This window comes from Hoplias malabaricus, chromosome 6 (assembly GCF_029633855.1).
Source record: "Hoplias malabaricus isolate fHopMal1 chromosome 6, fHopMal1.hap1, whole genome shotgun sequence".
NCBI classification, from domain to species: domain Eukaryota; kingdom Metazoa; phylum Chordata; class Actinopteri; order Characiformes; family Erythrinidae; genus Hoplias; species Hoplias malabaricus.
The window spans coordinates 22428573-22450127 of record NC_089805.1 but is presented as its reverse complement, the minus strand read 5'-3'; the positions used below and the strand labels follow the sequence as shown (position 1 = coordinate 22450127).

The following is a 21555-nucleotide window of genomic DNA, read 5'->3' as shown; positions in this document are numbered from 1 at the left end:
GTGCTCTCTGATTGCTAAGCCTGGACGAGTAACATTGTTTGAATTAGTGATGGTTTGTGTGTAAGTGAAATATACTGACAACCAACAGATAGATTGAAAAGACTTAAGAAATGTACTGGTTGGCACAGAAATGACCCGCAATCCGGAGCAGCTGTGCGAAGGCTTGTTGGTCTAGGGGTATGATTCTCGCTTAGGGTGCGAGAGGTCCTGGGTTCAAATCCCGGAAGAGCCCTGTTTCTCCGACCTGTGGTTGGAAATCAACGATGGTGACCTCAACTGTGTGCTTTGCTTTCCCGGTTATAGTCTTTCCTGCAGGACAACTCTGAAAATTTGCAAGCATGTTTTTGGCTCGTTGGTCTAGGGGTATGATTCTCGCTTTGGGTGCGAGAGGTCCCGGGTTCAAATCCCGGACGAGCCCTTCTTTCATCCTTGCTCGCCGAGATGTTTGTCAGGGAACGATAACCCTTGAAAAAAGGCGTTCCCTGCTGATGGACTTTTTTCTGCCTTTGCACAAGGTATACTGTACTTTAAAGACAGTGCTTGCTTCTCCCAATTCATCTTTTTTATGGAAAACGAACCCTTGATAAAACGGTGAAACATTTCAAGTTTGTCAGTGTCTATGATCCCTAAAGATACTTCTAGTCTGATTGAATCAATAATGATATTTCAAAATCATGAATTTTTCCTCATGGTGTGACATGTTTGACTGCACAATGACTGCGTTAGATTTAAGTGACAGAATCGGTGGCAGAAAGATGAATGATTTATCTTGCTTTGATGGATACGCTAGCTCACCTGTCAGAGATTGAAGGCGTATCATGGCCAGCATGTCTGTAGCGATGGCCATGTTAAGAAAGAGAGCTTCTAAGGAATGGAATGACATGCGTAGTTTAGCGCTGAGTTGAAATGACATCATAAGGTGCTCTTGCTCAGTGTGTTTAGATAGTGGTATCGTGCTCTCTGATTGCTAAGCCTGGACGAGTAACATTGTTTGAATTAGTGATGGTTTGTGTGTAAGTGAAATATACTGACAACCAACAGATAGATTGAAAAGACTTAAGAAATGTACTGGTTGGCACAGAAATGACCCGCAATCCGGAGCAGCTGTGCGAAGGCTTGTTGGTCTAGGGGTATGATTCTCGCTTAGGGTGCGAGAGGTCCTGGGTTCAAATCCCGGAAGAGCCCTGTTTCTCCGACCTGTGGTTGGAAATCAACGATGGTGACCTCAACTGTGTGCTTTGCTTTCCCGGTTATAGTCTTTCCTGCAGGACAACTCTGAAAATTTGCAAGCATGTTTTTGGCTCGTTGGTCTAGGGGTATGATTCTCGCTTTGGGTGCGAGAGGTCCCGGGTTCAAATCCCGGACGAGCCCTTCTTTCATCCTTGCTCGCCGAGATGTTTGTCAGGGAACGATAACCCTTGAAAAAAGGCGTTCCCTGCTGATGGACTTTTTTCTGCCTTTGCACAAGGTATACTGTACTTTAAAGACAGTGCTTGCTTCTCCCAATTCATCTTTTTTATGGAAAACGAACCCTTGATAAAACGGTGAAACATTTCAAGTTTGTCAGTGTCTATGATCCCTAAAGATACTTCTAGTCTGATTGAATCAATAATGATATTTCAAAATCATGAATTTTTCCTCATGGTGTGACATGTTTGACTGCACAATGACTGCGTTAGATTTAAGTGACAGAATCGGTGGCAGAAAGATGAATGATTTATCTTGCTTTGATGGATACGCTAGCTCACCTGTCAGAGATTGAAGGCGTATCATGGCCAGCATGTCTGTAGCGATGGCCATGTTAAGAAAGAGAGCTTCTAAGGAATGGAATGACATGCGTAGTTTAGCGCTGAGTTGAAATGACATCATAAGGTGCTCTTGCTCAGTGTGTTTAGATAGTGGTATCGTGCTCTCTGATTGCTAAGCCTGGACGAGTAACATTGTTTGAATTAGTGATGGTTTGTGTGTAAGTGAAATATACTGACAACCAACAGATAGATTGAAAAGACTTAAGAAATGTACTGGTTGGCACAGAAATGACCCGCAATCCGGAGCAGCTGTGCGAAGGCTCGTTGGTCTAGGGGTATGATTCTCGCTTAGGGTGCGAGAGGTCCCGGGTTCAAATCCCGGACGAGCCCTGTTTCTCCGACCTGTGTTTGGAAATCAATGATGGTGACCTCAACTGTGTGCTTTGCTTTCCCGGTTATAGTCTTTCCTGCAGGACAACTCTGAAAATTTGCAAGCATGTTTTTGGCTCGTTGGTCTAGGGGTATGATTCTCGCTTTGGGTGCGAGAGGTCCCGGGTTCAAATCCCGGACGAGCCCTTCTTTCATCCTTGCTCGCCGAGATGTTTGTCAGGGAACGATAACCCTTGAAAAAAGGCGTTCCCTGCTGATGGACTTTTTTCTGCCTTTGCACAAGGTATACTGTACTTTAAAGACAGTGCTTGCTTCTCCCAATTCATCTTTTTTATGGAAAACGAACCCTTGATAAAACGGTGAAACATTTCAAGTTTGTCAGTGTCTATGATCCCTAAAGATACTTCTAGTCTGATTGAATCAATAATGATATTTCAAAATCATGAATTTTTCCTCATGGTGTGACATGTTTGACTGCACAATGACTGCGTTAGATTTAAGTGACAGAATCGGTGGCAGAAAGATGAAAGATTTATCTTGCTTTGATGGATACGCTAGCTCACCTGTCAGAGATTGAAGGCGTATCATGGCCAGCATGTCTGTAGCGATGGCCATGTTAAGAAAGAGAGCTTCTAAGGAATGGAATGACATGCGTAGTTTAGCGCTGAGTTGAAATGACATCATAAGGTGCTCTTGCTCAGTGTGTTTAGATAGTGGTATCGTGCTCTCTGATTGCTAAGCCTGGACGAGTAACATTGTTTGAATTAGTGATGGTTTGTGTGTAAGTGAAATATACTGACAACCAACAGATAGATTGAAAAGACTTAAGAAATGTACTGGTTGGCACAGAAATGACCCGCAATCCGGAGCAGCTGTGCGAAGGCTTGTTGGTCTAGGGGTATGATTCTCGCTTAGGGTGCGAGAGGTCCCGGGTTCAAATCCCGGAAGAGCCCTGTTTCTCCGACCTGTGTTTGGAAATCAATGATGGTGACCTCAACTGTGTACTTTGCTTTCCCGGTTATAGTCTTTCCTGCAGGACAACTCTGAAAATTTGCAAGCATGTTTTTGGCTCGTTGGTCTAGGGGTATGATTCTCGCTTTGGGTGCGAGAGGTCCCGGGTTCAAATCCCGGACGAGCCCTTCTTTCATCCTTGCTCGCCGAGATGTTTGTCAGGGAACGATAACCCTTGAAAAAAGGCGTTCCCTGCTGATGGACTTTTTTCTGCCTTTGCACAAGGTATACTGTACTTTAAAGACAGTGCTTGCTTCTCCCAATTCATCTTTTTTATGGAAAACGAACCCTTGATAAAACGGTGAAACATTTCAAGTTTGTCAGTGTCTATGATCCCTAAAGATACTTCTAGTCTGATTGAATCAATAATGATATTTCAAAATCATGAATTTTTCCTCATGGTGTGACATGTTTGACTGCACAATGACTGCGTTAGATTTAAGTGACAGAATCGGTGGCAGAAAGATGAATGATTTATCTTGCTTTGATGGATACGCTAGCTCACCTGTCAGAGATTGAAGGCGTATCATGGCCAGCATGTCTGTAGCGATGGCCATGTTAAGAAAGAGAGCTTCTAAGGAATGGAATGACATGCGTAGTTTAGCGCTGAGTTGAAATGACATCATAAGGTGCTCTTGCTCAGTGTGTTTAGATAGTGGTATCGTGCTCTCTGATTGCTAAGCCTGGATGAGTAACATTGTTTGAATTAGTGATGGTTTGTGTGTAAGTGAAATATACTGACAACCAACAGATAGATTGAAAAGACTTAAGAAATGTACTGGTTGGCACAGAAATGACCCGCAATCCGGAGCAGCTGTGCGAAGGCTCGTTGGTCTAGGGGTATGATTCTCGCTTAGGGTGCGAGAGGTCCCGGGTTGAAATCCCGGACGAGCCCTGTTTCTCCGACCTGTGTTTGGAAATCAATGATGGTGACCTCAACTGTGTGCTTTGCTTTCCCGGTTATAGTCTTTCCTGCAGGACAACTCTGAAAATTTGCAAGCATGTTTTTGGCTCGTTGGTCTAGGGGTATGATTCTCGCTTTGGGTGCGAGAGGTCCCGGGTTCAAATCCCGGACGAGCCCTTCTTTCATCCTTGCTCGCCGAGATGTTTGTCAGGGAACGATAACCCTTGAAAAAAGGCGTTCCCTGCTGATGGACTTTTTTCTGCCTTTGCACAAGGTATACTGTACTTTAAAGACAGTGCTTGCTTCTCCCAATTCATCTTTTTTATGGAAAACGAACCCTTGATAAAACGGTGAAACATTTCAAGTTTGTCAGTGTCTATGATCCCTAAAGATACTTCTAGTCTGATTGAATCAATAATGATATTTCAAAATCATGAATTTTTCCTCATGGTGTGACATGTTTGACTGCACAATGACTGCGTTAGATTTAAGTGACAGAATCGGTGGCAGAAAGATGAAAGATTTATCTTGCTTTGATGGATACGCTAGCTCACCTGTCAGAGATTGAAGGCGTATCATGGCCAGCATGTCTGTAGCGATGGCCATGTTAAGAAAGAGAGCTTCTAAGGAATGGAATGACATGCGTAGTTTAGCGCTGAGTTGAAATGACATCATAAGGTGCTCTTGCTCAGTGTGTTTAGATAGTGGTATCGTGCTCTCTGATTGCTAAGCCTGGACGAGTAACATTGTTTGAATTAGTGATGGTTTGTGTGTAAGTGAAATATACTGACAACCAACAGATAGATTGAAAAGACTTAAGAAATGTACTGGTTGGCACAGAAATGACCCGCAATCCGGAGCAGCTGTGCGAAGGCTCGTTGGTCTAGGGGTATGATTCTCGCTTAGGGTGCGAGAGGTCCCGGGTTCAAATCCCGGACGAGCCCTGTTTCTCCGACCTGTGTTTGGAAATCAATGATGGTGACCTCAACTGTGTGCTTTGCTTTCCCGGTTATAGTCTTTCCTGCAGGACAACTCTGAAAATTTGCAAGCATGTTTTCGGCTCGTTGGTCTAGGGGTATGATTCTCGCTTTGGGTGCGAGAGGTCCCGGGTTCAAATCCCGGACGAGCCCTTCTTTCATCCTTGCTCGCCGAGATGTTTGTCAGGGAACGATAACCCTTGAAAAAAGGCGTTCCCTGCTGATGGACTTTTTTCTGCCTTTGCACAAGGTATACTGTACTTTAAAGACAGTGCTTGCTTCTCCCAATTCATCTTTTTTATGGAAAACGAACCCTTGATAAAACGGTGAAACATTTCAAGTTTGTCAGTGTCTATGATCCCTAAAGATACTTCTAGTCTTATTGAATCAATAATGATATTTCAAAATCATGAATTTTTCCTCATGGTGTGACATGTTTGACTGCACAATGACTGCGTTAGATTTAAGTGACAGAATCGGTGGCAGAAAGATGAATGATTTATCTTGCTTTGATGGATACGCTAGCTCACCTGTCAGAGATTGAAGGCGTATCATGGCCAGCATGTCTGTAGCGATGGCCATGTTAAGAAAGAGAGCTTCTAAGGAATGGAATGACATGCGTAGTTTAGCGCTGAGTTGAAATGACATCATAAGGTGCTCTTGCTCAGTGTGTTTAGATAGTGGTATCGTGCTCTCTGATTGCTAAGCCTGGATGAGTAACATTGTTTGAATTAGTGATGGTTTGTGTGTAAGTGAAATATACTGACAACCAACAGATAGATTGAAAAGACTTAAGAAATGTACTGGTTGGCACAGAAATGACCCGCAATCCGGAGCAGCTGTGCGAAGGCTCGTTGGTCTAGGGGTATGATTCTCGCTTAGGGTGCGAGAGGTCCCGGGTTCAAATCCCGGACGAGCCCTGTTTCTCCGACCTGTGTTTGGAAATCAATGATGGTGACCTCAACTGTGTGCTTTGCTTTCCCGGTTATAGTCTTTCCTGCAGGACAACTCTGAAAATTTGCAAGCATGTTTTTGGCTCGTTGGTCTAGGGGTATGATTCTCGCTTTGGGTGCGAGAGGTCCAGGGTTCAAATCCCGGACGAGCCCTTCTTTCATCCTTGCTCGCCGAGATGTTTGTCAGGGAACGATAACCCTTGAAAAAAGGCGTTCCCTGCTGATGGACTTTTTTCTGCCTTTGCACAAGGTATACTGTACTTTAAAGACAGTGCTTGCTTCTCCCAATTCATCTTTTTTATGGAAAACGAACCCTTGATAAAACGGTGAAACATTTCAAGTTTGTCAGTGTCTATGATCCCTAAAGATACTTCTAGTCTGATTGAATCAATAATGATATTTCAAAATCATGAATTTTTCCTCATGGTGTGACATGTTTGACTGCACAATGACTGCGTTAGATTTAAGTGACAGAATCGGTGGCAGAAAGATGAATGATTTATCTTGCTTTGATGGATACGCTAGCTCACCTGTCAGAGATTGAAGGCGTATCATGGCCAGCATGTCTGTAGCGATGGCCATGTTAAGAAAGAGAGCTTCTAAGGAATGGAATGACATGCGTAGTTTAGCGCTGAGTTGAAATGACATCATAAGGTGCTCTTGCTCAGTGTGTTTAGATAGTGGTATCGTGCTCTCTGATTGCTAAGCCTGGACGAGTAACATTGTTTGAATTAGTGATGGCTTGTGTGTAAGTGAAATATACTGACAACCAACAGATAGATTGAAAAGACTTAAGAAATGTACTGGTTGGCACAGAAATGACCCGCAATCCGGAGCAGCTGTGCGAAGGCTCGTTGGTCTAGGGGTATGATTCTCGCTTAGGGTGCGAGAGGTCCCGGGTTCAAATCCCGGACGAGCCCTGTTTCTCCGACCTGTGTTTGGAAATCAATGATGGTGACCTCAACTGTGTGCTTTGCTTTCCCGGTTATAGTCTTTCCTGCAGGACAACTCTGAAAATTTGCAAGCATGTTTTCGGCTCGTTGGTCTAGGGGTATGATTCTCGCTTTGGGTGCGAGAGGTCCCGGGTTCAAATCCCGGACGAGCCCTTCTTTCATCCTTGCTCGCCGAGATGTTTGTCAGGGAACGATAACCCTTGAAAAAAGGCGTTCCCTGCTGATGGACTTTTTTCTGCCTTTGCACAAGGTATACTGTACTTTAAAGACAGTGCTTGCTTCTCCCAATTCATCTTTTTTATGGAAAACGAACCCTTGATAAAACGGTGAAACATTTCAAGTTTGTCAGTGTCTATGATCCCTAAAGATACTTCTAGTCTTATTGAATCAATAATGATATTTCAAAATCATGAATTTTTCCTCATGGTGTGACATGTTTGACTGCACAATGACTGCGTTAGATTTAAGTGACAGAATCGGTGGCAGAAAGATGAATGATTTATCTTGCTTTGATGGATACGCTAGCTCACCTGTCAGAGATTTAAGGCGTATCATGGCCAGCATGTCTGTAGCGATGGCCATGTTAAGAAAGAGAGCTTCTAAGGAATGGAATGACATGCGTAGTTTAGCGCTGAGTTGAAATGACATCATAAGGTGCTCTTGCTCAGTGTGTTTAGATAGTGGTATCGTGCTCTCTGATTGCTAAGCCTGGATGAGTAACATTGTTTGAATTAGTGATGGTTTGTGTGTAAGTGAAATATACTGACAACCAACAGATAGATTGAAAAGACTTAAGAAATGTACTGGTTGGCACAGAAATGACCCGCAATCCGGAGCAGCTGTGCGAAGGCTCGTTGGTCTAGGGGTATGATTCTCGCTTAGGGTGCGAGAGGTCCCGGGTTCAAATCCCGGACGAGCCCTGTTTCTCCGACCTGTGTTTGGAAATCAATGATGGTGACCTCAACTGTGTGCTTTGCTTTCCCGGTTATAGTCTTTCCTGCAGGACAACTCTGAAAATTTGCAAGCATGTTTTTGGCTCGTTGGTCTAGGGGTATGATTCTCGCTTTGGGTGCGAGAGGTCCAGGGTTCAAATCCCGGACGAGCCCTTCTTTCATCCTTGCTCGCCGAGATGTTTGTCAGGGAACGATAACCCTTGAAAAAAGGCGTTCCCTGCTGATGGACTTTTTTCTGCCTTTGCACAAGGTATACTGTACTTTAAAGACAGTGCTTGCTTCTCCCAATTCATCTTTTTTATGGAAAACGAACCCTTGATAAAACGGTGAAACATTTCAAGTTTGTCAGTGTCTATGATCCCTAAAGATACTTCTAGTCTGATTGAATCAATAATGATATTTCAAAATCATGAATTTTTCCTCATGGTGTGACATGTTTGACTGCACAATGACTGCGTTAGATTTAAGTGACAGAATCGGTGGCAGAAAGATGAATGATTTATCTTGCTTTGATGGATACGCTAGCTCACCTGTCAGAGATTGAAGGCGTATCATGGCCAGCATGTCTGTAGCGATGGCCATGTTAAGAAAGAGAGCTTCTAAGGAATGGAATGACATGCGTAGTTTAGCGCTGAGTTGAAATGACATCATAAGGTGCTCTTGCTCAGTGTGTTTAGATAGTGGTATCGTGCTCTCTGATTGCTAAGCCTGGACGAGTAACATTGTTTGAATTAGTGATGGCTTGTGTGTAAGTGAAATATACTGACAACCAACAGATAGATTGAAAAGACTTAAGAAATGTACTGGTTGGCACAGAAATGACCCGCAATCCGGAGCAGCTGTGCGAAGGCTCGTTGGTCTAGGGGTATGATTCTCGCTTAGGGTGCGAGAGGTCCCGGGTTCAAATCCCGGACGAGCCCTGTTTCTCCGACCTGTGTTTGGAAATCAATGATGGTGACCTCAACTGTGTGCTTTGCTTTCCCGGTTATAGTCTTTCCTGCAGGACAACTCTGAAAATTTGCAAGCATGTTTTCGGCTCGTTGGTCTAGGGGTATGATTCTCGCTTTGGGTGCGAGAGGTCCCGGGTTCAAATCCCGGACGAGCCCTTCTTTCATCCTTGCTCGCCGAGATGTTTGTCAGGGAACGATAACCCTTGAAAAAAGGCGTTCCCTGCTGATGGACTTTTTTCTGCCTTTGCACAAGGTATACTGTACTTTAAAGACAGTGCTTGCTTCTCCCAATTCATCTTTTTTATGGAAAACGAACCCTTGATAAAACGGTGAAACATTTCAAGTTTGTCAGTGTCTATGATCCCTAAAGATACTTCTAGTCTGATTGAATCAATAATGATATTTCAAAATCATGAATTTTTCCTCATGGTGTGACATGTTTGACTGCACAATGACTGCGTTAGATTTAAGTGACAGAATCGGTGGCAGAAAGATGAATGATTTATCTTGCTTTGATGGATACGCTAGCTCACCTGTCAGAGATTGAAGGCGTATCATGGCCAGCATGTCTGTAGCGATGGCCATGTTAAGAAAGAGAGCTTCTAAGGAATGGAATGACATGCGTAGTTTAGCGCTGAGTTGAAATGACATCATAAGGTGCTCTTGCTCAGTGTGTTTAGATAGTGGTATCGTGCTCTCTGATTGCTAAGCCTGGATGAGTAACATTGTTTGAATTAGTGATGGTTTGTGTGTAAGTGAAATATACTGACAACCAACAGATAGATTGAAAAGACTTAAGAAATGTACTGGTTGGCACAGAAATGACCCGCAATCCGGAGCAGCTGTGCGAAGGCTCGTTGGTCTAGGGGTATGATTCTCGCTTAGGGTGCGAGAGGTCCCGGGTTCAAATCCCGGACGAGCCCTGTTTCTCCGACCTGTGTTTGGAAATCAATGATGGTGACCTCAACTGTGTGCTTTGCTTTCCCGGTTATAGTCTTTCCTGCAGGACAACTCTGAAAATTTGCAAGCATGTTTTTGGCTCGTTGGTCTAGGGGTATGATTCTCGCTTTGGGTGCGAGAGGTCCAGGGTTCAAATCCCGGACGAGCCCTTCTTTCATCCTTGCTCGCCGAGATGTTTGTCAGGGAACGATAACCCTTGAAAAAAGGCGTTCCCTGCTGATGGACTTTTTTCTGCCTTTGCACAAGGTATACTGTACTTTAAAGACAGTGCTTGCTTCTCCCAATTCATCTTTTTTATGGAAAACGAACCCTTGATAAAACGGTGAAACATTTCAAGTTTGTCAGTGTCTATGATCCCTAAAGATACTTCTAGTCTGATTGAATCAATAATGATATTTCAAAATCATGAATTTTTCCTCATGGTGTGACATGTTTGACTGCACAATGACTGCGTTAGATTTAAGTGACAGAATCGGTGGCAGAAAGATGAATGATTTATCTTGCTTTGATGGATACGCTAGCTCACCTGTCAGAGATTGAAGGCGTATCATGGCCAGCATGTCTGTAGCGATGGCCATGTTAAGAAAGAGAGCTTCTAAGGAATGGAATGACATGCGTAGTTTAGCGCTGAGTTGAAATGACATCATAAGGTGCTCTTGCTCAGTGTGTTTAGATAGTGGTATCGTGCTCTCTGATTGCTAAGCCTGGACGAGTAACATTGTTTGAATTAGTGATGGCTTGTGTGTAAGTGAAATATACTGACAACCAACAGATAGATTGAAAAGACTTAAGAAATGTACTGGTTGGCACAGAAATGACCCGCAATCCGGAGCAGCTGTGCGAAGGCTCGTTGGTCTAGGGGTATGATTCTCGCTTAGGGTGCGAGAGGTCCCGGGTTCAAATCCCGGACGAGCCCTGTTTCTCCGACCTGTGTTTGGAAATCAATGATGGTGACCTCAACTGTGTGCTTTGCTTTCCCGGTTATAGTCTTTCCTGCAGGACAACTCTGAAAATTTGCAAGCATGTTTTCGGCTCGTTGGTCTAGGGGTATGATTCTCGCTTTGGGTGCGAGAGGTCCCGGGTTCAAATCCCGGACGAGCCCTTCTTTCATCCTTGCTCGCCGAGATGTTTGTCAGGGAACGATAACCCTTGAAAAAAGGCGTTCCCTGCTGATGGACTTTTTTCTGCCTTTGCACAAGGTATACTGTACTTTAAAGACAGTGCTTGCTTCTCCCAATTCATCTTTTTTATGGAAAACGAACCCTTGATAAAACGGTGAAACATTTCAAGTTTGTCAGTGTCTATGATCCCTAAAGATACTTCTAGTCTGATTGAATCAATAATGATATTTCAAAATCATGAATTTTTCCTCATGGTGTGACATGTTTGACTGCACAATGACTGCGTTAGATTTAAGTGACAGAATCGGTGGCAGAAAGATGAATGATTTATCTTGCTTTGATGGATACGCTAGCTCACCTGTCAGAGATTGAAGGCGTATCATGGCCAGCATGTCTGTAGCGATGGCCATGTTAAGAAAGAGAGCTTCTAAGGAATGGAATGACATGCGTAGTTTAGCGCTGAGTTGAAATGACATCATAAGGTGCTCTTGCTCAGTGTGTTTAGATAGTGGTATCGTGCTCTCTGATTGCTAAGCCTGGATGAGTAACATTGTTTGAATTAGTGATGGTTTGTGTGTAAGTGAAATATACTGACAACCAACAGATAGATTGAAAAGACTTAAGAAATGTACTGGTTGGCACAGAAATGACCCGCAATCCGGAGCAGCTGTGCGAAGGCTCGTTGGTCTAGGGGTATGATTCTCGCTTAGGGTGCGAGAGGTCCCGGGTTCAAATCCCGGACGAGCCCTGTTTCTCCGACCTGTGTTTGGAAATCAATGATGGTGACCTCAACTGTGTGCTTTGCTTTCCCGGTTATAGTCTTTCCTGCAGGACAACTCTGAAAATTTGCAAGCATGTTTTCGGCTCGTTGGTCTAGGGGTATGATTCTCGCTTTGGGTGCGAGAGGTCCCGGGTTCAAATCCCGGACGAGCCCTTCTTTCATCCTTGCTCGCCGAGATGTTTGTCAGGGAACGATAACCCTTGAAAAAAGGCGTTCCCTGCTGATGGACTTTTTTCTGCCTTTGCACAAGGTATACTGTACTTTAAAGACAGTGCTTGCTTCTCCCAATTCATCTTTTTTATGGAAAACGAACCCTTGATAAAACGGTGAAACATTTCAAGTTTGTCAGTGTCTATGATCCCTAAAGATACTTCTAGTCTGATTGAATCAATAATGATATTTCAAAATCATGAATTTTTCCTCATGGTGTGACATGTTTGACTGCACAATGACTGCGTTAGATTTAAGTGACAGAATCGGTGGCAGAAAGATGAATGATTTATCTTGCTTTGATGGATACGCTAGCTCACCTGTCAGAGATTGAAGGCGTATCATGGCCAGCATGTCTGTAGCGATGGCCATGTTAAGAAAGAGAGCTTCTAAGGAATGGAATGACATGCGTAGTTTAGCGCTGAGTTGAAATGACATCATAAGGTGCTCTTGCTCAGTGTGTTTAGATAGTGGTATCGTGCTCTCTGATTGCTAAGCCTGGATGAGTAACATTGTTTGAATTAGTGATGGTTTGTGTGTAAGTGAAATATACTGACAACCAACAGATAGATTGAAAAGACTTAAGAAATGTACTGGTTGGCACAGAAATGACCCGCAATCCGGAGCAGCTGTGCGAAGGCTCGTTGGTCTAGGGGTATGATTCTCGCTTAGGGTGCGAGAGGTCCCGGGTTCAAATCCCGGACGAGCCCTGTTTCTCCGACCTGTGTTTGGAAATCAATGATGGTGACCTCAACTGTGTGCTTTGCTTTCCCGGTTATAGTCTTTCCTGCAGGACAACTCTGAAAATTTGCAAGCATGTTTTTGGCTCGTTGGTCTAGGGGTATGATTCTCGCTTTGGGTGCGAGAGGTCCCGGGTTCAAATCCCGGACGAGCCCTTCTTTCATCCTTGCTCGCCGAGATGTTTGTCAGGGAACGATAACCCTTGAAAAAAGGCGTTCCCTGCTGATGGACTTTTTTCTGCCTTTGCACAAGGTATACTGTACTTTAAAGACAGTGCTTGCTTCTCCCAATTCATCTTTTTTATGGAAAACGAACCCTTGATAAAACGGTGAAACATTTCAAGTTTGTCAGTGTCTATGATCCCTAAAGATACTTCTAGTCTGATTGAATCAATAATGATATTTCAAAATCATGAATTTTTCCTCATGGTGTGACATGTTTGACTGCACAATGACTGCGTTAGATTTAAGTGACAGAATCGGTGGCAGAAAGATGAAAGATTTATCTTGCTTTGATGGATACGCTAGCTCACCTGTCAGAGATTGAAGGCGTATCATGGCCAGCATGTCTGTAGCGATGGCCATGTTAAGAAAGAGAGCTTCTAAGGAATGGAATGACATGCGTAGTTTAGCGCTGAGTTGAAATGACATCATAAGGTGCTCTTGCTCAGTGTGTTTAGATAGTGGTATCGTGCTCTCTGATTGCTAAGCCTGGACGAGTAACATTGTTTGAATTAGTGATGGTTTGTGTGTAAGTGAAATATACTGACAACCAACAGATAGATTGAAAAGACTTAAGAAATGTACTGGTTGGCACAGAAATGACCCGCAATCCGGAGCAGCTGTGCGAAGGCTCGTTGGTCTAGGGGTATGATTCTCGCTTAGGGTGCGAGAGGTCCCGGGTTCAAATCCCGGACGAGCCCTGTTTCTCCGACCTGTGTTTGGAAATCAATGATGGTGACCTCAACTGTGTGCTTTGCTTTCCCGGTTATAGTCTTTCCTGCAGGACAACTCTGAAAATTTGCAAGCATGTTTTCGGCTCGTTGGTCTAGGGGTATGATTCTCGCTTTGGGTGCGAGAGGTCCCGGGTTCAAATCCCGGACGAGCCCTTCTTTCATCCTTGCTCGCCGAGATGTTTGTCAGGGAACGATAACCCTTGAAAAAAGGCGTTCCCTGCTGATGGACTTTTTTCTGCCTTTGCACAAGGTATACTGTACTTTAAAGACAGTGCTTGCTTCTCCCAATTCATCTTTTTTATGGAAAACGAACCCTTGATAAAACGGTGAAACATTTCAAGTTTGTCAGTGTCTATGATCCCTAAAGATACTTCTAGTCTTATTGAATCAATAATGATATTTCAAAATCATGAATTTTTCCTCATGGTGTGACATGTTTGACTGCACAATGACTGCGTTAGATTTAAGTGACAGAATCGGTGGCAGAAAGATGAATGATTTATCTTGCTTTGATGGATACGCTAGCTCACCTGTCAGAGATTTAAGGCGTATCATGGCCAGCATGTCTGTAGCGATGGCCATGTTAAGAAAGAGAGCTTCTAAGGAATGGAATGACATGCGTAGTTTAGCGCTGAGTTGAAATGACATCATAAGGTGCTCTTGCTCAGTGTGTTTAGATAGTGGTATCGTGCTCTCTGATTGCTAAGCCTGGATGAGTAACATTGTTTGAATTAGTGATGGTTTGTGTGTAAGTGAAATATACTGACAACCAACAGATAGATTGAAAAGACTTAAGAAATGTACTGGTTGGCACAGAAATGACCCGCAATCCGGAGCAGCTGTGCGAAGGCTCGTTGGTCTAGGGGTATGATTCTCGCTTAGGGTGCGAGAGGTCCCGGGTTCAAATCCCGGACGAGCCCTGTTTCTCCGACCTGTGTTTGGAAATCAATGATGGTGACCTCAACTGTGTGCTTTGCTTTCCCGGTTATAGTCTTTCCTGCAGGACAACTCTGAAAATTTGCAAGCATGTTTTTGGCTCGTTGGTCTAGGGGTATGATTCTCGCTTTGGGTGCGAGAGGTCCAGGGTTCAAATCCCGGACGAGCCCTTCTTTCATCCTTGCTCGCCGAGATGTTTGTCAGGGAACGATAACCCTTGAAAAAAGGCGTTCCCTGCTGATGGACTTTTTTCTGCCTTTGCACAAGGTATACTGTACTTTAAAGACAGTGCTTGCTTCTCCCAATTCATCTTTTTTATGGAAAACGAACCCTTGATAAAACGGTGAAACATTTCAAGTTTGTCAGTGTCTATGATCCCTAAAGATACTTCTAGTCTGATTGAATCAATAATGATATTTCAAAATCATGAATTTTTCCTCATGGTGTGACATGTTTGACTGCACAATGACTGCGTTAGATTTAAGTGACAGAATCGGTGGCAGAAAGATGAATGATTTATCTTGCTTTGATGGATACGCTAGCTCACCTGTCAGAGATTGAAGGCGTATCATGGCCAGCATGTCTGTAGCGATGGCCATGTTAAGAAAGAGAGCTTCTAAGGAATGGAATGACATGCGTAGTTTAGCGCTGAGTTGAAATGACATCATAAGGTGCTCTTGCTCAGTGTGTTTAGATAGTGGTATCGTGCTCTCTGATTGCTAAGCCTGGATGAGTAACATTGTTTGAATTAGTGATGGCTTGTGTGTAAGTGAAATATACTGACAACCAACAGATAGATTGAAAAGACTTAAGAAATGTACTGGTTGGCACAGAAATGACCCGCAATCCGGAGCAGCTGTGCGAAGGCTCGTTGGTCTAGGGGTATGATTCTCGCTTAGGGTGCGAGAGGTCCCGGGTTCAAATCCCGGACGAGCCCTGTTTCTCCGACCTGTGTTTGGAAATCAATGATGGTGACCTCAACTGTGTGCTTTGCTTTCCCGGTTATAGTCTTTCCTGCAGGACAACTCTGAAAATTTGCAAGCATGTTTTTGGCTCGTTGGTCTAGGGGTATGATTCTCGCTTTGGGTGCGAGAGGTCCAGGGTTCAAATCCCGGACGAGCCCTTCTTTCATCCTTGCTCGCCGAGATGTTTGTCAGGGAACGATAACCCTTGAAAAAAGGCGTTCCCTGCTGATGGACTTTTTTCTGCCTTTGCACAAGGTATACTGTACTTTAAAGACAGTGCTTGCTTCTCCCAATTCATCTTTTTTATGGAAAACGAACCCTTGATAAAACGGTGAAACATTTCAAGTTTGTCAGTGTCTATGATCCCTAAAGATACTTCTAGTCTGATTGAATCAATAATGATATTTCAAAATCATGAATTTTTCCTCATGGTGTGACATGTTTGACTGCACAATGACTGCGTTAGATTTAAGTGACAGAATCGGTGGCAGAAAGATGAATGATTTATCTTGCTTTGATGGATACGCTAGCTCACCTGTCAGAGATTGAAGGCGTATCATGGCCAGCATGTCTGTAGCGATGGCCATGTTAAGAAAGAGAGCTTCTAAGGAATGGAATGACATGCGTAGTTTAGCGCTGAGTTGAAATGACATCATAAGGTGCTCTTGCTCAGTGTGTTTAGATAGTGGTATCGTGCTCTCTGATTGCTAAGCCTGGACGAGTAACATTGTTTGAATTAGTGATGGCTTGTGTGTAAGTGAAATATACTGACAACCAACAGATAGATTGAAAAGACTTAAGAAATGTACTGGTTGGCACAGAAATGACCCGCAATCCGGAGCAGCTGTGCGAAGGCTCGTTGGTCTAGGGGTATGATTCTCGCTTAGGGTGCGAGAGGTCCCGGGTTCAAATCCCGGACGAGCCCTGTTTCTCCGACCTGTGTTTGGAAATCAATGATGGTGACCTCAACTGTGTGCTTTGCTTTCCCGGTTATAGTCTTTCCTGCAGGACAACTCTGAAAATTTGCAAGCATGTTTTCGGCTCGTTGGTCTAGGGGTATGATTCTCGCTTTGGGTGCGAGAGGTCCCGGGTTCAAATCCCGGACGAGCCCTTCTTTCATCCTTGCTCGCCGAGATGTTTGTCAGGGAACGATAACCCTTGAAAAAAGGCGTTCCCTGCTGATGGACTTTTTTCTGCCTTTGCACAAGGTATACTGTACTTTAAAGACAGTGCTTGCTTCTCCCAATTCATCTTTTTTATGGAAAACGAACCCTTGATAAAACGGTGAAACATTTCAAGTTTGTCAGTGTCTATGATCCCTAAAGATACTTCTAGTCTGATTGAATCAATAATGATATTTCAAAATCATGAATTTTTCCTCATGGTGTGACATGTTTGACTGCACAATGACTGCGTTAGATTTAAGTGACAGAATCGGTGGCAGAAAGATGAATGATTTATCTTGCTTTGATGGATACGCTAGCTCACCTGTCAGAGATTGAAGGCGTATCATGGCCAGCATGTCTGTAGCGATGGCCATGTTAAGAAAGAGAGCTTCTAAGGAATGGAATGACATGCGTAGTTTAGCGCTGAGTTGAAATGACATCATAAGGTGCTCTTGCTCAGTGTGTTTAGATAGTGGTATCGTGCTCTCTGATTGCTAAGCCTGGATGAGTAACATTGTTTGAATTAGTGATGGTTTGTGTGTAAGTGAAATATACTGACAACCAACAGATAGATTGAAAAGACTTAAGAAATGTACTGGTTGGCACAGAAATGACCCGCAATCCGGAACAGCTGTGCGAAGGCTCGTTGGTCTAGGGGTATGATTCTCGCTTAGGGTGCGAGAGGTCCCGGGTTCAAATCCCGGACGAGCCCTGTTTCTCCGACCTGTGTTTGGAAATCAATGATGGTGACCTCAACTGTGTTCTTTGCTTTCCCGGTTATAGTCTTTCCTGCAGGACAACTCTGAAAATTTGCAAGCATGTTTTCGGCTCGTTGGTCTAGGGGTATGATTCTCGCTTTGGGTGCGAGAGGTCCCGGGTTCAAATCCCGGACGAGCCCTTCTTTCATCCTTGCTCGCCGAGATGTTTGTCAGGGAACGATAACCCTTGAAAAAAGGCGTTCCCTGCTGATGGACTTTTTTCTGCCTTTGCACAAGGTATACTGTACTTTAAAGACAGTGCTTGCTTCTCCCAATTCATCTTTTTTATGGAAAACGAACCCTTGATAAAACGGTGAAACATTTCAAGTTTGTCAGTGTCTATGATCCCTAAAGATACTTCTAGTCTGATTGAATCAATAATGATATTTCAAAATCATGAATTTTTCCTCATGGTGTGACATGTTTGACTGCACAATGACTGCGTTAGATTTAAGTGACAGAATCGGTGGCAGAAAGATGAATGATTTATCTTGCTTTGATGGATACGCTAGCTCACCTGTCAGAGATTGAAGGCGTATCATGGCCAGCATGTCTGTAGCGATGGCCATGTTAAGAAAGAGAGCTTCTAAGGAATGGAATGACATGCGTAGTTTAGCGCTGAGTTGAAATGACATCATAAGGTGCTCTTGCTCAGTGTGTTTAGATAGTGGTATCGTGCTCTCTGATTGCTAAGCCTGGATGAGTAACATTGTTTGAATTAGTGATGGTTTGTGTGTAAGTGAAATATACTGACAACCAACAGATAGATTGAAAAGACTTAAGAAATGTACTGGTTGGCACAGAAATGACCCGCAATCCGGAACAGCTGTGCGAAGGCTCGTTGGTCTAGGGGTATGATTCTCGCTTAGGGTGCGAGAGGTCCCGGGTTGAAATCCCGGACGAGCCCTGTTTCTCCGACCTGTGTTTGGAAATCAATGATGGTGACCTCAACTGTGTGCTTTGCTTTCCCGGTTATAGTCTTTCCTGCAGGACAACTCTGAAAATTTGCAAGCATGTTTTCGGCTCGTTGGTCTAGGGGTATGATTCTCGCTTTGGGTGCGAGAGGTCCCGGGTTCAAATCCCGGACGAGCCCTTCTTTCATCCTTGCTCGCCGAGATGTTTGTCAGGGAACGATAACCCTTGAAAAAAGGCGTTCCCTGCTGATGGACTTTTTTCTGCCTTTGCACAAGGTATACTGTACTTTAAAGACAGTGCTTGCTTCTCCCAATTCATCTTTTTTATGGAAAACGAACCCTTGATAAAACGGTGAAACATTTCAAGTTTGTCAGTGTCTATGATCCCTAAAGATACTTCTAGTCTGATTGAATCAATAATGATATTTCAAAATCATGAATTTTTCCTCATGGTGTGACATGTTTGACTGCACAATGACTGCGTTAGATTTAAGTGACAGAATCGGTGGCAGAAAGATGAATGATTTATCTTGCTTTGATGGATACGCTAGCTCACCTGTCAGAGATTGAAGGCGTATCATGGCCAGCATGTCTGTAGCGATGGCCATGTTAAGAAAGAGAGCTTCTAAGGAATGGAATGACATGCGTAGTTTAGCGCTGAGTTGAAATGACATCATAAGGTGCTCTTGCTCAGTGTGTTTAGATAGTGGTATCGTGCTCTCTGATTGCTAAGCCTGGACGAGTAACATTGTTTGAATTAGTGATGGTTTGTGTGTAAGTGAAATATACTGACAACCAACAGATAGATTGAAAAGACTTAAGAAATGTACTGGTTGGCACAGAAATGACCCGCAATCCGGAGCAGCTGTGCGAAGGCTCGTTGGTCTAGGGGTATGATTCTCGCTTAGGGTGCGAGAGGTCCCGGGTTCAAATCCCGGACGAGCCCTGTTTCTCCGACCTGTGTTTGGAAATCAATGATGGTGACCTCAACTGTGTGCTTTGCTTTCCCGGTTATAGTCTTTCCTGCAGGACAACTCTGAAAATTTGCAAGCATGTTTTCGGCTCGTTGGTCTAGGGGTATGATTCTCGCTTTGGGTGCGAGAGGTCCCGGGTTCAAATCCCGGACGAGCCCTTCTTTCATCCTTGCTCGCCGAGATGTTTGTCAGGGAACGATAACCCTTGAAAAAAGGCGTTCCCTGCTGATGGACTTTTTTCTGCCTTTGCACAAGGTATACTGTACTTTAAAGACAGTGCTTGCTTCTCCCAATTCATCTTTTTTATGGAAAACGAACCCTTGATAAAACGGTGAAACATTTCAAGTTTGTCAGTGTCTATGATCCCTAAAGATACTTCTAGTCTGATTGAATCAATAATGATATTTCAAAATCATGAATTTTTCCTCATGGTGTGACATGTTTGACTGCACAATGACTGCGTTAGATTTAAGTGACAGAATCGGTGGCAGAAAGATGAATGATTTATCTTGCTTTGATGGATACGCTAGCTCACCTGTCAGAGATTGAAGGCGTATCATGGCCAGCATGTCTGTAGCGATGGCCATGTTAAGAAAGAGAGCTTCTAAGGAATGGAATGACATGCGTAGTTTAGCGCTGAGTTGAAATGACATCATAAGGTGCTCTTGCTCAGTGTGTTTAGATAGTGGTATCGTGCTCTCTGATTGCTAAGCCTGGACGAGTAACATTGTTTGAATTAGTGATGGTTTGTGTGTAAGTGAAATATACTGACAACCAACAGATAGATTGAAAAGACTTAAGAAATGTACTGGTTGGCACAGAAATGACCCGCAATCCGGAGCAGCTGCGCGAAGGCTCGTTGGTCTAGGGGTATGATTCTCGCTTAGGGTGCGAGAGGTCCCGGGTTCAAATCCCGGACGAGCCCTGTTTCTCCGACCTGTGTTTGGAAATCAATGATGGTGACCTCAACTGTGTGCTTTGCTTTCCCGGTTATAGTCTTTCCTGCAGGACAACTCTGAAAATTTGCAAGCATGTTTTCGGCTCGTTGGTCTAGGGGTATGATTCTCGCTTTGGGTGCGAGAGGTCCCGGGTTCAAATCCTGGACGAGCCCTTCTTTCATCCTTGCTCGCCGAGATGTTTGTCAGGGAACGATAACCCTTGAAAAAAGGCGTTCCCTGCTGATGGACTTTTTTCTGCCTTTGCACAAGGTATACTGTACTTTAAAGACAGTGCTTGCTTCTCCCAATTCATCTTTTTTATGGAAAACGAACCCTTGATAAAACGGTGAAACATTTCAAGTTTGTCAGTGTCTATGATCCCTAAAGATACTTCTAGTCTGATTGAATCAATAATGATATTTCAAAATCATGAATTTTTCCTCATGGTGTGACATGTTTGACTGCACAATGACTGCGTTAGATTTAAGTGACAGAATCGGTGGCAGAAAGATGAATGATTTATCTTGCTTTGATGGATACGCTAGCTCACCTGTCAGAGATTGAAGGCGTATCATGGCCAGCATGTCTGTAGCGATGGCCATGTTAAGAAAGAGAGCTTCTAAGGAATGGAATGACATGCGTAGTTTAGCGCTGAGTTGAAATGACATCATAAGGTGCTCTTGCTCAGTGTGTTTAGATAGTGGTATCGTGCTCTCTGATTGCTAAGCCTGGATGAGTAACATTGTTTGAATTAGTGATGGTTTGTGTGTAAGTGAAATATACTGACAACCAACAGATAGATTGAAAAGACTTAAGAAATGTACTGGTTGGCACAGAAATGACCCGCAATCCGGAACAGCTGTGCGAAGGCTCGTTGGTCTAGGGGTATGATTCTCGCTTAGGGTGCGAGAGGTCCCGGGTTGAAATCCCGGACGAGCCCTGTTTCTCCGACCTGTGTTTGGAAATCAATGATGGTGACCTCAACTGTGTGCTTTGCTTTCCCGGTTATAGTCTTTCCTGCAGGACAACTCTGAAAATTTGCAAGCATGTTTTCGGCTCGTTGGTCTAGGGGTATGATTCTCGCTTTGGGTGCGAGAGGTCCCGGGTTCAAATCCCGGACGAGCCCTTCTTTCATCCTTGCTCGCCGAGATGTTTGTCAGGGAACGATAACCCTTGAAAAAAGGCGTTCCCTGCTGATGGACTTTTTTCTGCCTTTGCACAAGGTATACTGTACTTTAAAGACAGTGCTTGCTTCTCCCAATTCATCTTTTTTATGGAAAACGAACCCTTGATAAAA

The 21555-nt window shown here is 43.9% G+C and overlaps 44 non-coding genes across 44 annotated transcripts; all 44 read left to right on the top strand.

Moving 5' to 3' along the window:
- The first annotated feature begins 346 nt into the window (after positions 1–346).
- trnap-ugg (transfer RNA proline (anticodon UGG)) lies at positions 347–418 on the top strand. The gene has a single exon. It is a non-coding gene; the product is annotated as a tRNA-Pro (tRNA).
- An 881-nt stretch (positions 419–1299) lies between these two features.
- On the top strand, positions 1300–1371 carry trnap-ugg (transfer RNA proline (anticodon UGG)). The gene has a single exon. It is a non-coding gene; the product is annotated as a tRNA-Pro (tRNA).
- A 695-nt stretch (positions 1372–2066) lies between these two features.
- Positions 2067–2138, top strand: trnap-agg (transfer RNA proline (anticodon AGG)). Its single transcript has one exon. It is a non-coding gene; the product is annotated as a tRNA-Pro (tRNA).
- Positions 2139–2252: 114 nt separating this feature from the next.
- trnap-ugg (transfer RNA proline (anticodon UGG)) lies at positions 2253–2324 on the top strand. The gene has a single exon. It is a non-coding gene; the product is annotated as a tRNA-Pro (tRNA).
- A 695-nt stretch (positions 2325–3019) lies between these two features.
- Positions 3020–3091, top strand: trnap-agg (transfer RNA proline (anticodon AGG)). Its single transcript has one exon. It is a non-coding gene; the product is annotated as a tRNA-Pro (tRNA).
- A 114-nt stretch (positions 3092–3205) lies between these two features.
- Positions 3206–3277, top strand: trnap-ugg (transfer RNA proline (anticodon UGG)). The gene has a single exon. It is a non-coding gene; the product is annotated as a tRNA-Pro (tRNA).
- Positions 3278–3972: 695 nt separating this feature from the next.
- Positions 3973–4044, top strand: trnap-agg (transfer RNA proline (anticodon AGG)). The gene has a single exon. It is a non-coding gene; the product is annotated as a tRNA-Pro (tRNA).
- A 114-nt stretch (positions 4045–4158) lies between these two features.
- Positions 4159–4230, top strand: trnap-ugg (transfer RNA proline (anticodon UGG)). Its single transcript has one exon. It is a non-coding gene; the product is annotated as a tRNA-Pro (tRNA).
- Positions 4231–4925: 695 nt separating this feature from the next.
- Positions 4926–4997, top strand: trnap-agg (transfer RNA proline (anticodon AGG)). Its single transcript has one exon. It is a non-coding gene; the product is annotated as a tRNA-Pro (tRNA).
- A 114-nt stretch (positions 4998–5111) lies between these two features.
- Positions 5112–5183, top strand: trnap-ugg (transfer RNA proline (anticodon UGG)). The gene has a single exon. It is a non-coding gene; the product is annotated as a tRNA-Pro (tRNA).
- Positions 5184–5878: 695 nt separating this feature from the next.
- trnap-agg (transfer RNA proline (anticodon AGG)) lies at positions 5879–5950 on the top strand. Its single transcript has one exon. It is a non-coding gene; the product is annotated as a tRNA-Pro (tRNA).
- Positions 5951–6064: 114 nt separating this feature from the next.
- trnap-ugg (transfer RNA proline (anticodon UGG)) lies at positions 6065–6136 on the top strand. The gene has a single exon. It is a non-coding gene; the product is annotated as a tRNA-Pro (tRNA).
- A 695-nt stretch (positions 6137–6831) lies between these two features.
- Positions 6832–6903, top strand: trnap-agg (transfer RNA proline (anticodon AGG)). Its single transcript has one exon. It is a non-coding gene; the product is annotated as a tRNA-Pro (tRNA).
- A 114-nt stretch (positions 6904–7017) lies between these two features.
- Positions 7018–7089, top strand: trnap-ugg (transfer RNA proline (anticodon UGG)). Its single transcript has one exon. It is a non-coding gene; the product is annotated as a tRNA-Pro (tRNA).
- A 695-nt stretch (positions 7090–7784) lies between these two features.
- trnap-agg (transfer RNA proline (anticodon AGG)) lies at positions 7785–7856 on the top strand. The gene has a single exon. It is a non-coding gene; the product is annotated as a tRNA-Pro (tRNA).
- Positions 7857–7970: 114 nt separating this feature from the next.
- On the top strand, positions 7971–8042 carry trnap-ugg (transfer RNA proline (anticodon UGG)). Its single transcript has one exon. It is a non-coding gene; the product is annotated as a tRNA-Pro (tRNA).
- A 695-nt stretch (positions 8043–8737) lies between these two features.
- trnap-agg (transfer RNA proline (anticodon AGG)) lies at positions 8738–8809 on the top strand. The gene has a single exon. It is a non-coding gene; the product is annotated as a tRNA-Pro (tRNA).
- A 114-nt stretch (positions 8810–8923) lies between these two features.
- trnap-ugg (transfer RNA proline (anticodon UGG)) lies at positions 8924–8995 on the top strand. Its single transcript has one exon. It is a non-coding gene; the product is annotated as a tRNA-Pro (tRNA).
- Positions 8996–9690: 695 nt separating this feature from the next.
- trnap-agg (transfer RNA proline (anticodon AGG)) lies at positions 9691–9762 on the top strand. Its single transcript has one exon. It is a non-coding gene; the product is annotated as a tRNA-Pro (tRNA).
- A 114-nt stretch (positions 9763–9876) lies between these two features.
- Positions 9877–9948, top strand: trnap-ugg (transfer RNA proline (anticodon UGG)). Its single transcript has one exon. It is a non-coding gene; the product is annotated as a tRNA-Pro (tRNA).
- Positions 9949–10643: 695 nt separating this feature from the next.
- trnap-agg (transfer RNA proline (anticodon AGG)) lies at positions 10644–10715 on the top strand. The gene has a single exon. It is a non-coding gene; the product is annotated as a tRNA-Pro (tRNA).
- A 114-nt stretch (positions 10716–10829) lies between these two features.
- On the top strand, positions 10830–10901 carry trnap-ugg (transfer RNA proline (anticodon UGG)). Its single transcript has one exon. It is a non-coding gene; the product is annotated as a tRNA-Pro (tRNA).
- Positions 10902–11596: 695 nt separating this feature from the next.
- trnap-agg (transfer RNA proline (anticodon AGG)) lies at positions 11597–11668 on the top strand. Its single transcript has one exon. It is a non-coding gene; the product is annotated as a tRNA-Pro (tRNA).
- Positions 11669–11782: 114 nt separating this feature from the next.
- On the top strand, positions 11783–11854 carry trnap-ugg (transfer RNA proline (anticodon UGG)). The gene has a single exon. It is a non-coding gene; the product is annotated as a tRNA-Pro (tRNA).
- A 695-nt stretch (positions 11855–12549) lies between these two features.
- Positions 12550–12621, top strand: trnap-agg (transfer RNA proline (anticodon AGG)). The gene has a single exon. It is a non-coding gene; the product is annotated as a tRNA-Pro (tRNA).
- A 114-nt stretch (positions 12622–12735) lies between these two features.
- Positions 12736–12807, top strand: trnap-ugg (transfer RNA proline (anticodon UGG)). Its single transcript has one exon. It is a non-coding gene; the product is annotated as a tRNA-Pro (tRNA).
- Positions 12808–13502: 695 nt separating this feature from the next.
- trnap-agg (transfer RNA proline (anticodon AGG)) lies at positions 13503–13574 on the top strand. Its single transcript has one exon. It is a non-coding gene; the product is annotated as a tRNA-Pro (tRNA).
- Positions 13575–13688: 114 nt separating this feature from the next.
- Positions 13689–13760, top strand: trnap-ugg (transfer RNA proline (anticodon UGG)). Its single transcript has one exon. It is a non-coding gene; the product is annotated as a tRNA-Pro (tRNA).
- Positions 13761–14455: 695 nt separating this feature from the next.
- trnap-agg (transfer RNA proline (anticodon AGG)) lies at positions 14456–14527 on the top strand. Its single transcript has one exon. It is a non-coding gene; the product is annotated as a tRNA-Pro (tRNA).
- Positions 14528–14641: 114 nt separating this feature from the next.
- trnap-ugg (transfer RNA proline (anticodon UGG)) lies at positions 14642–14713 on the top strand. The gene has a single exon. It is a non-coding gene; the product is annotated as a tRNA-Pro (tRNA).
- Positions 14714–15408: 695 nt separating this feature from the next.
- On the top strand, positions 15409–15480 carry trnap-agg (transfer RNA proline (anticodon AGG)). The gene has a single exon. It is a non-coding gene; the product is annotated as a tRNA-Pro (tRNA).
- A 114-nt stretch (positions 15481–15594) lies between these two features.
- On the top strand, positions 15595–15666 carry trnap-ugg (transfer RNA proline (anticodon UGG)). The gene has a single exon. It is a non-coding gene; the product is annotated as a tRNA-Pro (tRNA).
- A 695-nt stretch (positions 15667–16361) lies between these two features.
- trnap-agg (transfer RNA proline (anticodon AGG)) lies at positions 16362–16433 on the top strand. The gene has a single exon. It is a non-coding gene; the product is annotated as a tRNA-Pro (tRNA).
- Positions 16434–16547: 114 nt separating this feature from the next.
- On the top strand, positions 16548–16619 carry trnap-ugg (transfer RNA proline (anticodon UGG)). Its single transcript has one exon. It is a non-coding gene; the product is annotated as a tRNA-Pro (tRNA).
- Positions 16620–17314: 695 nt separating this feature from the next.
- Positions 17315–17386, top strand: trnap-agg (transfer RNA proline (anticodon AGG)). Its single transcript has one exon. It is a non-coding gene; the product is annotated as a tRNA-Pro (tRNA).
- A 114-nt stretch (positions 17387–17500) lies between these two features.
- Positions 17501–17572, top strand: trnap-ugg (transfer RNA proline (anticodon UGG)). The gene has a single exon. It is a non-coding gene; the product is annotated as a tRNA-Pro (tRNA).
- A 695-nt stretch (positions 17573–18267) lies between these two features.
- trnap-agg (transfer RNA proline (anticodon AGG)) lies at positions 18268–18339 on the top strand. The gene has a single exon. It is a non-coding gene; the product is annotated as a tRNA-Pro (tRNA).
- Positions 18340–18453: 114 nt separating this feature from the next.
- trnap-ugg (transfer RNA proline (anticodon UGG)) lies at positions 18454–18525 on the top strand. The gene has a single exon. It is a non-coding gene; the product is annotated as a tRNA-Pro (tRNA).
- A 695-nt stretch (positions 18526–19220) lies between these two features.
- Positions 19221–19292, top strand: trnap-agg (transfer RNA proline (anticodon AGG)). The gene has a single exon. It is a non-coding gene; the product is annotated as a tRNA-Pro (tRNA).
- Positions 19293–19406: 114 nt separating this feature from the next.
- Positions 19407–19478, top strand: trnap-ugg (transfer RNA proline (anticodon UGG)). The gene has a single exon. It is a non-coding gene; the product is annotated as a tRNA-Pro (tRNA).
- A 695-nt stretch (positions 19479–20173) lies between these two features.
- trnap-agg (transfer RNA proline (anticodon AGG)) lies at positions 20174–20245 on the top strand. The gene has a single exon. It is a non-coding gene; the product is annotated as a tRNA-Pro (tRNA).
- A 114-nt stretch (positions 20246–20359) lies between these two features.
- Positions 20360–20431, top strand: trnap-ugg (transfer RNA proline (anticodon UGG)). The gene has a single exon. It is a non-coding gene; the product is annotated as a tRNA-Pro (tRNA).
- Positions 20432–21126: 695 nt separating this feature from the next.
- Positions 21127–21198, top strand: trnap-agg (transfer RNA proline (anticodon AGG)). Its single transcript has one exon. It is a non-coding gene; the product is annotated as a tRNA-Pro (tRNA).
- A 114-nt stretch (positions 21199–21312) lies between these two features.
- On the top strand, positions 21313–21384 carry trnap-ugg (transfer RNA proline (anticodon UGG)). The gene has a single exon. It is a non-coding gene; the product is annotated as a tRNA-Pro (tRNA).
- Positions 21385–21555: the final 171 nt, after the last annotated feature.